This window comes from Delphinapterus leucas, chromosome 13 (genome assembly GCF_059928025.1).
Source record: "Delphinapterus leucas isolate spDelLeu-1000000601 "Yukka" chromosome 13, BTC_Dleu_Yukka2, whole genome shotgun sequence".
NCBI classification, from domain to species: domain Eukaryota; kingdom Metazoa; phylum Chordata; class Mammalia; order Artiodactyla; family Monodontidae; genus Delphinapterus; species Delphinapterus leucas.
Genome location: NC_143141.1, coordinates 6,122,743 through 6,139,170, shown reverse-complemented (window position 1 = coordinate 6,139,170; position 16,428 = coordinate 6,122,743). Strand labels below are relative to the sequence as shown.

The following is a 16,428-nucleotide window of genomic DNA, read 5'->3' as shown; positions in this document are numbered from 1 at the left end:
GGGGAACGGATTTGAGGGATGCTCGCGTGGCAGAGCAAACAAGAGTCAGTGACAAACTGCTGGGGAGGCGGGAAGTCGAGATGGCCCTAGGTTTCCAGTCTGGCTCTGCACAGTCAGGGCACCCGCCGGCGCTGGGGGTCACCCTTGATCGTAGCGAATAACCAACTGGATCTCGGCAGCCATCTTTCGTCTATTTCACGACAGACCTCAAGAGCTCTAAGTGGCAAGCCCTCTATCCGAGGCAGAATCACATGGGGCTGGAGGAATTGGTATCAGGAACCATTCCCCCGAGAGCTGACAGATGTGCTCAGAAGTCATCCCTGGCTGCCCGCTGCATTTACGTAAAACTGGGGCTCCTCCCCCAAGTCCCCCAAACCACACGGGAACCAGCCTCTGCAGACCGTCCCACCTCCTCTCCCTATTCTCCCTCTGACCTCCAGCCTGGGGTCACCTCCAACCCTGGAACCCTTTGAGCTTGTTCCCATCTCTGGGCCTGTGGATGTGAGGCAGGCCTGGAATCTTCTTCGACATCCTCAAATATCACCTCCTCAGAGAGGCACACCCACCCCCCCACCTCCCTCTTGGATCACCCTCTAGCCGGTTTCTCTGGTAGGCTTTTCTTCATAGCACTCAACAGTCTAAGAAACTTCCTAATTTATTTGTCAGCCTGCCTGTTAACTACTTCCCCAACCAGGTGGTTTTGTTTTTTTAATTGAAGTATAGTTGATTTACAATGTGTTAGTTTCAGGTGTACAGCAAAGTCATTCAGTTATACATACATATGTATCCATTCTTTTTCAGATTCTTTCCCCATATAGGTTATTACAGAGTACTGAGCAGAGTTCCCTGTGCTCTACAGCAGGTCCTTGTTGGTTATCCGTTTTGCATAAAGCAGTGTGTCCCAGCCATGCTTCATGTTGCATGTCAGAAGACAGCAGTAGAGCAAGGTTATGGGCCCATGGTCACCCTGGCAGAGATGGAGAGAAGTGAGCAGGGTCATTGAGGTGACGTGTGGAGGCACAGCTGACGGGGTCTGTGGGCCAACCTTTGAGGTCTGCGTGGATGACGGTACCCGTCACTCACCGGCTTGCCGCAGCAGGGGATGAGGTGTGGGTTTCAAAAGGTCTGAGTCAGGCTTTCCGCTTACTGATCCTGCAGCACTTGAGGCATCCGGGGGGGCCTGCCAGGTATGCAGGGGCTCCCTGGGTCTGGAGCTCAGCGGAGAGCTCTGGGCTGGAGTGTAATTGTGTGAGTTGCTGTGTACGGCTGCGGATGGGCACAGGGACCGTGGATGACGGGGCTGTGTGAGGGCAGGAGAGGGAGCGGGTGGCGGGGACGGCCCTTGGGCTTGAAAAGGGATCGGGGAGGTAGAGGAAGAAAAGCAGGCACGATGGCCAAAGACAGAAGAGTGTACTGGGGTGTGGACGGACTCTTGGGGCTCCCAAGTTGGGCCCCTCAGGAAGGTCATCTCCAGCCCTGACAGCGGGGCACTGGGGCTTTCCAAGGGATGGATGACATGGCCTTTACAAGTGCTAACTCACTAAGGCCTCACAAGGACCCTGCCCATTACTTTCCCCTAGTCTTCAGGGGGGAAAGCCAAAGCACACGGAGAGTGAAAGACTTGCCCAAGTCACCAGCCAGTGAGTAGAGGTCTCAGGATTCAGCCCAGACTCCACAGTCTTTGTCACCACACTTGCTAACATCCCACCCCCCCTTTTTGCAGGCTCCCCGTTTGACTGGGCTGATCCAATATCAGACAATTTACAATTGCCGAACTTCATCTTAGTCATCAGAAGAGCTCTGACTGCAAACACAAGGTATGAGCCAATCTTCTCTTAAGCCTTTGGTTAAGACTATGATGCAATCTTGGTCCCCCTTTTTTTTTTTTTTTTTGAATTGCTTTGTCACCATCTGGGATCGTTCCTGAGCTCTGGGAGGCTTTGAAGAAGCTTCTGAGGACCCTGCACAAGGACCCTGGGTCCTCCTTTCCCTCCCAGGTGGTGACAGGAACACCAGAGCCAGACCCACTGGCGCTATTCATGGTGAAAGTGGCTGCCCTGTGCTGGCCACCCCTGCACACGGAAGCTGGGCTTCTTGACCAGCCTCATTGGACTTGTTTCAGTAACGGCCTGGGTGAAAAGGCATTAACTCAGGGAGCACCTCTGATTTTGTATGACTCTTCTTAACAAGCTGTCCTTCAGCATTCTTCAAAGAATTCTCCTTTCATGTGACATTGATGACCAACCTCTCTTTGCTGCCACTCCCCTCACAATTTCAAGAGAGTGTCTTTGAAAGTTTGAAAACTTTGCATTGTAAACGAAAAAAAAATCCCGATGGGCAACCAATCTTGTCTTTCACCAGAGTAAACAGGAGTTTCCCTTTGGCTTCACCATATCCCAGAACAGCCAACCTTCGGGTATATTTTAGTCCCTTTGTATCCAAATAACACTGTGTGATTTGGCGAAAAGCTGTGTGTTTATTATCATGAAACATAAATGTGTTGAAAACATCAAGTTGCTATTGTGCAGGCTCTCCTAATAGCCTATTAGAACCTCCTTCACTTCAGAAATGACACACTTTGGGGTAGAACTTCCCTTTTTAAAAACCACATAAATTCCCCGCCCGTTCCCCTTCCAACACTTCAGCAGTCAGATTATGTAGTATTTTTCTTTCCCACTTCAATTGACGCTTTACATCAAACATTACCAAGCTCTGCAAAATGCACAGGGATGCAGTCACATTACGGTAGAGTCACTTTGGTGTTTTTTTTGTTTTTTGCTCTTAAGGTCACCTATTCACTATTTCCACCATTCGGCACAAAAGTCAGGATCTGTCTGGAAAATGTGTTACTGCCCCATGACCAGAACCCAGAGAGAAACATGTTTGTCTTTAGATGGATGCGATGATTATGTGGATTGTGTTGTTTAAAAAGAAAGCAACTCGGGCTTCCCTGGTGACGCAGTGGTTGAGAGGCCGCCTGCCGATGCAGGGGACACGGGTTCGTGCCCCGGTCCGGGAGGATCCCACATGCCGCGGAGCGGCTGGGCCCGTGAGCCATGGCCGCTGAGCCTGTGCGTCCGGAGCCTGTGCTCTGCAACGGGAGAGGCCACAACAGTGAGAGGCCCGCGTACCGCAAAAAAAAAAAAAAAAAAGAAAGCAACTCAATTTTGCAACTGCATTCTTTGTAGAAATCTGGCCTTTGGTTGACTAATCTCATCAACCAATTCATCCCACACTGATTACCCTGCTCATTCATTCTCAGCAACAAAATGTAAGCAAAACTCCCCTGAAGTCTCACCTGGGCCCTGTCTGGCTTCTGACACTTCCTCTGGATTTATGTTCATCATGGTGATTCTCAACCACAAGTGATTGGCTGGCCCCTCCTCTCGTGGTATCAGTCTCAAGGGCTGTGGAAGCAGAGGACCTGAGTGCACATTCTTGCTATACAGTCAACCGTCTAAGCCAGAAACCTGTGGCAGGTCTTCCTTGACCTATCCCTCCCCCTCCTCCCTCCACAGCCGGTCAGTCACCAAGTCCTGTCCATTCTGTATCTTGAATCACTTGCCTCCCCTGCTTCTCTCCACGGCCACATCCTGGCTCAGCCGCCATCACCCATAGCCTCATACTAGCCTCCCAAGGGGTCTCCCTGCCTCCATATATGGGGTCAATCCATATACAGTAAGTCCCTTACATACAAACCTTCAAGTTGTGAACTTTCAAAGATGCGAACATGCCTTTGAACGTCCAATCGTGTAAGTTAGTTCATGCGTCTGCGTACATTGTCACGTGCGTGCATCCTTTACGAGTGGTTGTGCTTTTGTGTACTTTATTGTATAGCGTGCAGTAGTACCGTATCTTTATTTCAAGCCCAGGATGTCCGGAAGCAAGCGTAAAAGCAGCAGTGAGGGCTTCCCTGGTGGCGCAGTGGTTGAGAGTCCGCCTGCCGAGGCGGGGGACATGGGTTCGTGCCCCGGTCTGGGAAGATCCCACATGCCGCGGAGCGGCTGGGCCCGTGAGCCATGGCTGCTGAGGCTGCGCGTCCGGAGCCTGTGCTCTGCAACGGGAGAGGCCACAACATTGAGAGGCCCGCGTACCGCCAAAAAAAAAAAAAAAAAAAAGCAGCAGTGATGTAGCTGGTGTGCACTACTGTACTTTTCAAGGTACTGTGCTGTGAGATTAAAAATGTTTTCTTTATTTTTTGTTTGTTTTTTATGTATTATTTGTGTGAAAGGTATTAGAAACCTATTACAGCACAGTACTATATAGCCGATTGTGTTGGTTGGGTACCTAGGCTAACTTTGTGGGACTTGCGGACGTGCTGTCCGAACAGAACTCATTCAGAGGTAGGGAACTTACTGTAAGGGCTCCTTTGAAACTGCAGATTTGACTATACAGCCCTCCTGTTTAACACTCCACAAGGCCTTCCATCACCTGTAGGTTATAGCAGAGGCCCCTCTTCATCACCCTGCAGCCACCTCCATGACGTAACCTGGTTATCCCAGCTCAGAGCTTATGGCCTCTAGAAACCTGCTCTGCATCCTTGCTCTGCAATCCACCCCAGCCCCACTCACTCCTCCAGGCCCCCCGAGCGCCTGTCTCCCGAGCTTCCTGGATACCCCTCAGTTGATGGAATTTCTCTCTAGGTCTACCTCATCTTCCAGGCTGACCTCGTTGTGGATGAGGGCAAGCTCTGGTTTTTTTCCTTTATTTCCAGCCCAGGACAGAATCTGTCACAAAACAGGCATTCACTAAATGCTTGTTCCTTGGTGACATGGCTGGGGCTCAAGGTGGTTCTAAGGGTACTGGACTTCCATCTATGCCCCATAAAAAGCTCCATTTAGGTTTCCGTAAGTATCTGATTCAGATTTCATGCTTTAAGGATTGTTAAATTATTTTGCTTATTGTAGTGTAGAATAGATTCAAATGTGTTGCTGACAAACGTGACACACTGCCGATCGGCAAGCTAAGTGTGTGGCAAAGAAAAATTATCTTCGTGAAGACTCTGAGTAAATCTGTCATTTGTTGGTTCCTTAAATCCCAAGGTTATAAGGCTGGTTATTTTTAAAAATTGTTACAGTGTACTGCCATTTATCTGTGTGAATTAGGAATTTCTTATTACAATATGACCAAAGCAAACGGCGGAAATAAACTAGGCTGAGACTGACTTCAGATGGCAGTGGTTTCCCACAGCTACAGTTCCGATATTTTCTCATTTATTAAAACGGCCTGTAATCCTCGCTGGCTGGTGTGTGAGTACCAGAGGTCTGAGGTTATGGTGGAAATGTATACCGATGAAATGTACCGTCAGCCCCGGGATATTTTAGGGCTTCCTCTAAGGTGTTGTTTGAAAGATGGGCTTAGCCATTTTTTTTAAAGTTTGGAAACTACTGGCCAAGGGGAAGCAGGGTGCTGGGCTGAGGCTGCTCAGAGATTCAGCTCTCAGTTCCCAAGGAAATGAGGCGCCTGCCCAGGACTGGGCCGGGAGGGCAATGTAAGAGCTGAGGGAACTGGGAAGAACTTAGAGATCTGCGGAGGATCGGGGAAGATCGGGGAGCAGCTCTGCGTCCCCTCTAGGGGATCCCTAACCTCCTCCAGCACCCTTAACCTCGAAGGTCTGTAGGTCGGCTCAGTGCCTGCTTCACAGCGCCGGCTGCTCTGCTGGAGGGCAAGTGATGGGGGAACAGATGCTCACAACCTGTGTGCTGCCTGCTGGGAGGCCAGTCCCCGTCCCTCCAAATCTGCAAGGGGACTTCTGAAGGGACGGGGGGAGAGGAAGCCAGGCCTCAGGCTCTTTACGGGAACCTGTTGGAGCTAAGTGGAGTTCAGTGGCTGCCAGCACTTGGAAGAGCCCTTCCTCCCTAGACGTCAGGCCAAGCCACTGCTGTGGGCTAGCTGTCCACCTGGGCTTGGTGCCCTTCCCCCGGTCCCGGGAGTTCCCTTCTCACTCATTTAACAAATGGAGATTTGTTCCCTGTCTGGGGTTTCTACAGCCATGCTCGTCCAGGACTCCCTACATACCACCCTAAAAAAGGCCTTCCCTTGGTTCTGGTTCCCCTCAAGCTACTGTCCTATCTGTCCCTGCCCTTCATACTGAAACTTCTTGAAAATAAGGATTCTCCATCCCTCCATCGTGTCACCTTCCCCCCAACCTAACTGCGCCTGGTTTTCCCCTGCTGCACCAACGACATTTTCCTCAAAGGTCACCAGTGACTTCCTGGTGTTAAAGCCCAGCAGCTTTCCGTAAGCCCTGCATCCCCACTGACAACTGGCATCCACCGCCCACCGCCATCGCGCAGACACTGTTTATGTTGTGACCTGTCCTCCTGCTTCCCCCTCTTCCTCCCTGACCACTTCTAGCCAGTCTCCAAGGACTTTTCTGCCTCTTGTTCTTCTCAGGGAAGGTGGCTGTTTGCTAGGACCTGCTGGAAGGAGGTACCACAGGCCAGGGGCTTAAACAGCAGAAGTTTATGTTCTCAGACCTGGAGGCTGGAAGTCTGAGGCCACAGTGGCAGCAGGGTGGGTTTCTCCTGAGACCTCCCTCCTTGGTGTGTAGACGGCCATCTTCTCCCTGTGTCTTCACATGGTCTCTCCTATGTGTGTCTGTGTCCTGATCTCGTCCTCTTATAAGGACCCTAGTCTTATTGGATTGGGTCTCCCCTTCATGACCTCATTTTAACTTAATTACCTCTGTAAAGGCCTTATTTCCAAATACAGTCACAGTTTGAGGTTCTGAGGGTTAAGACTTCAACATAGAGCATTTGGGGCGGGGGACATAATTGAGACAGTGACAGTGATCTTGCAGATTAGCTTCTTGACCCTTTATAACGTTACTTCCTACACCCATTTCTGAAGCGCGTGTATTATTATTGACTAAATGCTTTTGTCAATTTCATTTTTTTAAATTTGTTTTGCAATTTCTTTTTTTTTTTTTTTTGCGGTACGCAGGCCTCTCACTGCTGTGGCCTCTCCCGTTGCAGAGCACAGGCTCCGGAAGCGCAGGCCCAGCAGCCATGGCTCACAGGCCCAGCTGCTCCGCGGCATGTGGGATCTTCCCGGACCGGGGCACGAACCCGTGTCCCCTGCATCAGCAGGCAGACTCTCAACCACTGCGCCACCAGGGAAGCCCTGCAATTTCATTTTTTAAATTACGAAAGTAATGCCTCTCGTGAAAATAAAGTGGAGCAATTCTCGAGTGTTTGAAGAAAATGTTAATCAGAGGATATGATTTCCACGTAAATAACTATGTCTCAAAGTTCTTTTCTGAGCTTTAGGGTCAAATTCCCAACTTGTTTTCAAGCGCCTCCCTGGGACGGCTGGACCGTCACACATACAAGCACCATCGTACTCCCCATCTCTTCACCCAAATCCCCAACTCTTTCAATCACTTCTCCCCTCAGCCCCACTCCCTGTCCAAACACTTTCTGGAGCCCAAATGTCTGCCTCTCAAGCATATTTTGTGAGACTCAGTTCAAAATCGGTGGGGCTCTTTGTCAAAAGCTATTAAGAATTTCAAGACAGTGACAGCAGAGCACTTGTTTTTTATTGACATAGAGTTGATTTGCAAAGTTTCAGGTGTACAGCAAAGTAATTTGGTTATATATATATATATTCTTTTTCAGATTCTTTTCCATTATAGGTTATTAAAAGATATTGAATAGAGTTCCCCGTGCTATACAGTAGGACCTTGTTGTTTATCTGTTTTATATACAGTAGTTTATATCTGCTAATCCCAAACCCCTAATTTATCCCTCCCCCACTCCCTTTCCCCTCTGGTAACCATAAATTTGTTTTCTATGTCTGTGAGTCTGTTTTGTAAATAAGTTCATTTGTATCATTTTTTTCCCAGTTTCCACATATAATTGATATTATATTGTCTTTCTCTGTCTGACTTACTTCACTCAGTATGATCATCTCTAGGTCCATCCATGTTGCTGCAGATGGCATTATTTCATTCATTTTTATGGCTGAGTAATATTTAAAACCGAGCCCAGGGCCCCTCAGAGAAGGTCACATATCCTAAAGGGGGCCAGCCCCCCTCCATTATCCCCTCCATATCCCGCTGAGCCCCACCCCCATCAATGCCCTGGGTTTCCACCAGGGCCTCCTGGGACCTCACATCCATCCCCCTTCCCCTCCCACCCATCTGCCCGGTGACGCCTACTGTCACGGTCTGCATATGGTATACTTTGCTCAAAGCCTTTGGCGTGTCCTCACCTCCACACTGGGCACAGCTCTCCAGGACAGCACTTTAGGCCCTGATTTCCTGACTTAACTCCTTCTCATGCCTCATCCGGACACACAGCGTGGCGTGAACGTTCTGGTCTCTCCCCTGACTGTCCTCTGTGCAGCTCGCCCTCCAAGCCCTGTCTCTCTGAAATCTTACCCTCACCATCTGTGTCAGTGGAAACTCTCCAAACGCCAGGGCCTCCCTCTTCCAAGTGTTTCCTGGCCTCTGACCTCGGTCTGATGGCTTCTTTCTGGTCAGCCCACACGTCCTGCAAGGGCTGGTGTGCCTTCATCCTTTAAACCTCCCACTCGCCCAGGGCCAGGCTCTATTTCTGTCGCCTGAGGCTCAGCGGGGCTGGTAACCTCGCACAGGGTTACTTGCACTGGCAAGCGGTGGCCTAGGGCTGCACCCGCTCCACCTCCACAGTCTGGCTCAGAGGCCGTGCCTGTCCCTTGCCTTGTGCTGCCCCTGGTCCTCTTGCGTTTCTCCTGAACCCACACTAGACAACGAGCTCTTTGAAGAAAATGCATTTTTCTCATCTTCGTTTTCTTTGAGGTGCTTTGTGTGTCTCTACCTTCAGCCCGTATGTTGCTGTGACGGAACAGGAAGTTTTGGAACACTGGGTTAGCTCAGGAAGATGCAGTGACCAGATATATTAGCTTACATTTCCGAAAACTCAAGCAGTTAGGGATTCTTTGGTGTGACAACAGCCCTTTTCGAAAGCAATGTCCTTTGGGGACCATTTAGGGAATGTGAATTCGTCAGTCACACCTAGGAATCAGTAGATTCAACTCTGTGCTGGTTGCCGGCCTTCCTTCCAAATGAGAGCCCTGCCGGGGGGATCTCTGGTCCGGGTCCCGCCACTCTTACCCTTTTGTTGGGTTTTGCGTTAAGCACTGTCTGTACCTCACACTCCCCCTCCCCCGAGGCTAGGCTCTCAAGGCTGAGGGAGAAAGCCAGCTTCTTAGTCTCCTGATACTTCCTTTCTTCTCCCTGGATCCGGGGCAGCCAGCTTCTTCCAGAGCTTCTGTGAGGCCCAGAGGGGAGTGGTTCTCATCTCTCTTCCTTTGTCCCTTAGGACCAGTGATGCAGAGTGAAAACTGAGGGGGGTGAGACAGAGGGCAAGTGGTCAACAGGAATTTAGAGGGTATGGGACTTTCCTGGTGGTCTAGTGGTTAAGACTCCACGCTTCCAATGCAGAGGACACGGGTTCGATACCCGATGGGAGAGCTAAGGTCCCACATGCCGCGCAGCCAAAAAAAAAAAAAAAAAAAAAAAAGAGATGTGCAACAATTAAATACATTGTAAAATAATATTTAATGACATGGAAGATGTTCATCATATATTATTGAGCGAGGGAAAAAATGGATTACAAAGCAGAATGTGTAATAGAGTTCCGTTCTTATATTTTTATATTTAGATAAATATGTGAGTACTGTACTTTACCCATAGACATTTGGGAAAATACTTATTGTGAAAAGGACAACAAACTTTCCAGAGATATTCACCAAAATGTTTTCAGTATCTGGGTAGCAAGTTTTGAATGAAACTGTCTTCCCTTTTTAAAAATTTTCTCCGCTTACGGTGTGTTACTTTGGGACATGCGTGTTTTGCATGGAGCTGGAAACTTACAAGCAAATCTGCATCTGACACACGGGCTTCCTCGGCTGGCATCCTCTCCTCACCTCACCGCTCACAATCCCCACCCCCCATGCTGTCCAGAGAAAGAAGAGGAAGTAGGTGCCACCAAAGGCCCTTCCCTGTGGTCTGCAGGCATGTGATTGCCTTGCAGGCGGGAGCTTAGTCAGGAGTGCACCACCTCCCCTCCTGGCGGGAATTCCAGGGCTGAGGTGGTGATGTGATTTGACCTGTGAGGGTGTGACCACCGGGAGGAAAAGGGAACTGAGCTGAGCTGTCCTGATCCCCCCGTCTGGTGTGGTCACCGCAGTGCCCTACTTACTGGAGTTGCCTTTTGCCATGCTTGGGGCTGGATGACAGCCCAGGGCTTCCTGGCGGTTCCCTTCCTGGGACCCTGTGAGGTAGGGGCAGGGAGTGATGGCTCGGGGGGGGGCCCACCACCCTGCCAGCCAAGGCTCCTCCCTGGCCCTCTAGCTCTCCTACTCCAAAAGTCCACCAGCCACCCTGCTCCCTACCTCTTCTCTGCCCACCCGGAGCTAGCCCACGGTGAGCATTCTAGAAATGCTGGCTCCAAGCTCCACCCTGATTCCACACTGCTCATCACACCTCTGCTGGGACAGAGATCTCTCCCTAACTCCGGCCCTCTCCCTCCCGCCTTGCTGGAAATCCAGCCTAAGGGACAAGAAGGGAGCTCACTTCAAAGAACACCCCATCCTCACATCTCCACATACCCCAGCTTCAGATAAAAGGAATGGGGAGAGAAAGCATGAACACGATGAAACCAAACCCAGAGCATCTGAGGAGGTGGACACTGCGTCCTACTTGCCCCTGACGGGCCCATCGGAACTGAGACCTGCCCGGGTCCGTGCTTGTGCCCCTCATCCTGCCTGGACGGCCACCCCCCTGACTTCCTCTGTCCCCTTTCTGCACAAAGCTTCCCAGCCCACGTCAACTCATGATAGCTGGGCTTATACTACGATTTCACTGTTCATCTGTTTATATCTCCTCTCCTCCCAGATGTAAAGCACTTGGAGGATTGAAAGCAATTTCTGGACGCAGTGAAATGCACTGGTCTTGGGACTGAGACTGGGGCAAACGCCTGGCTCAGCCCCGTGGTGGTTCTAAGACCCTGGGTAAGTCGCTGCGTCCAGGCTTGGTTACCTCATCTGTCAATCAGGCAGCAATCATCTCTACCTGGTGGAAAGATGAAATGAGACAACAGGTGTAAGCGTTCTGGTCATTTAGTTATTTCCTGAACGTCTGACACCTTGCCATCCTTCCCAATACCTTCCCTAGTGCGGGGCCTTTCATGTCGTAAATGTTCAATACGTGTTTGCTGATTGAGTGACAGATCATGAATTCCACTCCATTCCTCCCTGCATCTTATCTGCATATCTCAGAGAGTTGGCCCTTAGGACTGTGTCACAGAAGGGTTTGGATGTATACCTCGATAGCCACCAGAAATTGGAGTTAAATATTACTGATTTTTACTTAATCCATCTATAAAGTGGTCTAAGGGTTTTTTGTTCCATAAGTTTATTACACCCAGAGAAAAATATCATGAAAATAACATGTTCGAGAGAAACTCTATACCATCCAGTCCTAATGGAGTAGGACTTGTATGACCGACCAGTAGTCTCTTCCACAAAAGAGATTTAAGACAATGGGATCTATTCAATGGAAAGTAGTGTGCGGGTCAGGGGGTTGTCCAGAAACAGATGGCATACCCAAAAGGGGTACCTGGAAAAGAGTTTGTTAAAACGCTTTTTATTTACAAAGGGTAGTGAGAGACTAAAAAGCAATGTGAACTACTCTGTTACAATGATGGGGAGTTTTAGCTCTCCCAGACCTGAAGGGGCCAAGGAAAGGAGTGATTTGTACCCAGCAGGACCTGTGCCTGCCAGAGGGCCACCGACATGAGCTGCTCTCTCCATCAGAGGAACGCAGACCTGCAGAGAGGGAGCTGGTGGAACCGATGGCCCGACTTTCCTCTCCACTTGTCCTCCAGTACCTGCTGGGGTTTCCATTGGCTCGATGCAGCCAAAAGCCGAAAGGAAGTGGGCTACGTTGGTAATCCACGGAGGTTAGTCCCTAGGGCACAAGAGTTGGGTGGACATTGAATCTGAAAGGCAAAGCAAGAATATCCAGCATGATAGGAAAAGAGAAAGAAAAGTCAAAAGAAATTATAGTAAATAAGAAAACCGCCACAAAATAGATGCTAGAAATGAATCCAAGTATTTTAGTAATCATAATATAAGTAAACAGATTAAAGAGACGCTCAGATTGAAAAAAACAAAATCACAGACTATCACAATGTCCATTTAAAGGAGATAAGCCTCCAGCATAGAGATATCAATAGGAGGAAAATAACTAGAAAAAGGTATAGCATGTAAATATTAACAAAAGGAAGGCTTCTCTTGTAATATTAGTATCAAACCTGAGAGAATTGAAGGTGGAAATTTTTCATGTAAATGAAGAAACAAATACACCAAAAAGATATAAAAATCATGAAATCATACCTATTTAATAGTATAATCTTAAAATTACAAAGCTAAAATTGATGGATTTACATGGGAAAATTGACAAATCTATAATCACAGCAGGAGGTTTTAAAGCATATCTCTCAGAAACTGAACAGATAAAGCAGACCCGAAATTAAGGCCCTCCAAATTTGAAAAAAACAAACAAACATTTAAAACAGACTAACTCTAGGGGGTAACATTTAGGCTCCTGCACTTGTCAAATAGATGACACACATTTTTTCCAAGCACAGATGGAACATTGTCACAACTTGATCACGCTACAGGCCACAAAGGAAGTCTCAACAAATTTAACGATTCAATATCATAAAGGCCCATGTTCTCTGAAAGCAATGCAGGATTAGTGATTAGTAGAAATCACCAATAAAAAGATAGCCAAACCACTTCTCCCATGTATATTGAAACTAAATGGCACAGTTCTAAATATGTCCTAATTTAAAGAGAAAATTCAATGGAAATTATAAAACATTTAAAACTAGTAGTTATGAAAATTCAACATATAACTCTTGGAACGCAGCTAAAGAAGCGGTTATGGGGAAAATCAGAGCCTTTAACATGTATATTAGAAAACAAAAAAACTAAATTAATGAGCTGGGAGTTAAGCTCACAGAGCTAGGAAACAACAATAGTGAATTTAGGATTTGTCTTAAGGAGTGTTACATTTCAATGGGATGACATGTATATACGTATGTTTTTCTATCCAACACGCAGCAAATTTATAAGGTGCTCTTTTCTGTTGCTGTAGCTGTTATGCTTACTTTGACTTAGCACATAATAGATGCTCAATACATTCCTTTTTTTTTTTTTAGCATCTTGATTGGAGTATAATTGCTTTACAATGGTGTGTTATCTTCTGCTTTATAACAAAGTGAATCAGCTAAACATATACATATATCGCCATATCTCCTCCCTCTTGCGTCTCCCTCCCACCCTCCCCATCCCACCCCTCTAGGTGGTCGCAAAGCACGGAGCTGATCTCCCTGTGCTATGCAGCTGCTTCCCACTAGCTAGCTATTTTATGTTTGGTAGTGTATATATGTCCATGCCACTCTCTCACTTCGTCCCAGCTTACCCTTCCCCCCTCCCCGTGTCCTCAAGTCCGTTCTCTACGTCTGCGTCTTTATTCCTGTCCTGCCCCTAGGTTCTTCAGAACCTTTTTTTTTTTTTAGATTCCATATATATGTGTTAGCATACGGTATTTATTTTTCTCTTTCCTTTTTTTTTCATCTTTTAATTCCTATGGGGTTGATCAATTCTTTATCAGTTAACATTCTCACTGACAAAAATCAATTTATATTAACTATAGTTATATATAACATATCAAGGGAGTACATGGGAAAGTCAGAACACAAGACTTCATCAGCTAAATAGAGTTCAACTCAGTTTGCTGTTATGGGGACAAATAAGATAACAAATACACTGAAGTATAAACAAAATATTACACTCAGAATAACAGCATTCCAGAAGAAAACAGAAAGCTGAGATACAATAAAGGTCTTTAATTCACAATATGTATAATTATATAATTTATTAAAATCAACATAATTCATGTACAAAATATTAACATGGCAGTCATGAAGTTTGTTAAGCGCTTCAAATACTGAAATGTTAAAACAGTAAAACTACACTAAATGACTTTTGCGTCAAGGGGTGTAATCTAGCTCACTAGCTCAGGCCGAACATTCACTCAGGCATCAGGCATGCAAAACACAGGGCTAACAGGTTTAATCTGTTCTTCACCCAAAAGTGACAATCCAGCAATTCCAAATAGAGTATGAAAAGGAACTACCATATCTCCTGGCCTGTCCGCAGATCCTCCCGTTTCTTCATCTTGACATGCTAAAATGAAACTGGGCAGTTTCTCTCTGTCAATCCAATGAAGCCTTCCAATTATCTTTAGGGAAGCCAACGCCCGCCAAGAATAGCACGCACCTGGTAACTTCTCTGGCCTTCCGTTGAGTCCACCTGATGGAAGCTGTCATTCACAAAGCCACCAACCAAGTAAGTCAGAATTTACTCGCTGCAACTGACTAGTAATAGCCAGGAATCCTGCCCAGCATGGGATTCAGAACCTGGCCTGCAGCCAAATCCACCATCAAAGTTCATACGTGATAAAACAAATTCGATTGCCTTTTCCACATGAATAGCATCCAGCTTCCCCAATAGAGCCAAAGTTGCCACCGCACAAAAAGAGAATCTTGTATCAATTTCTCCCCAAAAACTCCAGCAAAAGAACCATCTTCTTTCTGTAGACTCTGAATATATTCTACAACTTTATTTACATCAATAACATTAATACTATCATAGAGAGTAAGAATCTGGACAGCACTAAGAGTGTACAAAAGATGAGGATCGTGTCCAATACTAGCACTTATTCCACCACACTCGTGTTGACAAGACTTAATAAATGTCAGAATTTCTTCTCTATTCATGCAGTGTGGCTGTCCCATGAGATCCATTACAGTCAGACCCCAATAGATGCCACTCATTCTCAAATATTCAGATATACAGTATTCGTAATCATCTTTCTTTGAGCCATAGGGTGCTATATAATCTGGATGCTTCTGCACTAAAAATAGGGTGTCGGGTGCATCTGACTTGATAATAACATCCTTCTGTGGTGTGCCCATGTCTGAGAGTGAAAAGAGCTATTTTTCTCTTTCTGATTTACTTCATTCTGTATGACAGTCTCTAGGTCCATCCACCTCACTACAAATAATTCAATTTCATTTCTTTTATGGCTGAGTAATATTCCATTGTATATATGTGTCACATCTTCTTTATCCATTCATCTGTTGATGGACACTTAGGTTGGTTCCATGTCCTGGCTATTGTAAACAGACCTGCAATGAACATTGTGGTGCATGACTCTTTCTGAATTATGGTTTTCTCAGGGTATATGTCCAGTAGTGGGATTGCTGGGACGTATGGTACTTCTACTTTTAGTTTTTTGGGTTTTCTTTTTTGCGGTATGTTGGCCTCTCACTGTTGTGGCCTCTCCCGTTGCGGAGCACAGGCTCCGGACGCGCAGGCTCAACGGCCATGGCTCACGGGCCCAGCCGCTCCGCAACATGTGGGATCTTCCCGGACTGGGGCACGAACCCGTGTCCCCTGCATCGGCAGGTGGACTCTCAACCACTGCACCACCAGGGAAGCCCTATTTTTAGTTTTTAAAGGAACCTCCATACTGTTCTCCATAGTGGCTGTATCAATTTACATTCCCACCAGCAGTGCAAAAGGGTTCCCTTTTCTCCACAGCCTCTCCAATATTTATTGTTTGTAGATTTTTTGATGATGGCCATTCTGACTGGTGTGAGGTGTTACCTCATTGTAGTTTCATTTCTCTAATGATTTTCATTTCTCTAATGATTAGTGATGTTGAGCATCCTTTCATGTGTTTGTTGGCAATCTGTATATCTTCTTTGGAGAAATGTCTATTTAGGTCTTTTACCCATTTTTGGATTGGGTTGTTTGTTTTTTTGATATTGAGCTGCATGAGTTGCTTGTAAATTTTGGAGGTTAATCCTTTGTCAGCTGCTTCATTTGCAAATATTTTCTCTTATTCTGAGGGTTGTCTTTTCGTCTTGTTTATGGTTTCCTTTGCTGTGCAAAAGCTTTGAAGTTTCATTAGGTCCCATTTGTTTATTTTTGTTTTTATTTCCATTTCTCTAGGAGGTGGGTCAAAAAGGATCTTGCTGTGATTTATGTCATAGAGTGTTCTGCCTATGGTTTCCTCTAAGAGTTTTATAGTGTCTGGACTTACATTTAGGTCTTTAATCCATTTTGAGTTTATTTTTGTGTATGGTGTTAGAGAGTGTTCTAATTTCATTCTTTTACATGTAGCTGTCCAGTTTTCCCAGCACCACTTATTGAAGAGGCTGTCTTTTCTTCATTGTATATTCTTGCCTCCCTTATCAAAAATAAGGTGACCATATGTGCGTGGGTTTATCTCTGGGCTTTCTATCCTGTTCCATTGATCTATATTTCTGTTTTTGTGCCAGTACCATACTGTCCTTATTACTG

At 46.7% G+C, this 16,428-nt stretch overlaps 1 pseudogene; it reads right to left on the bottom strand.

Annotated features, from left to right (window-relative positions):
* Positions 1-13,835: 13,835 nt before the first annotated feature.
* On the bottom strand, positions 13,836-15,352 carry LOC111187513 (geranylgeranyl transferase type-2 subunit beta pseudogene; annotated as a pseudogene).
* Between the last annotated feature and the right edge of the window lie 1,076 nt (positions 15,353-16,428).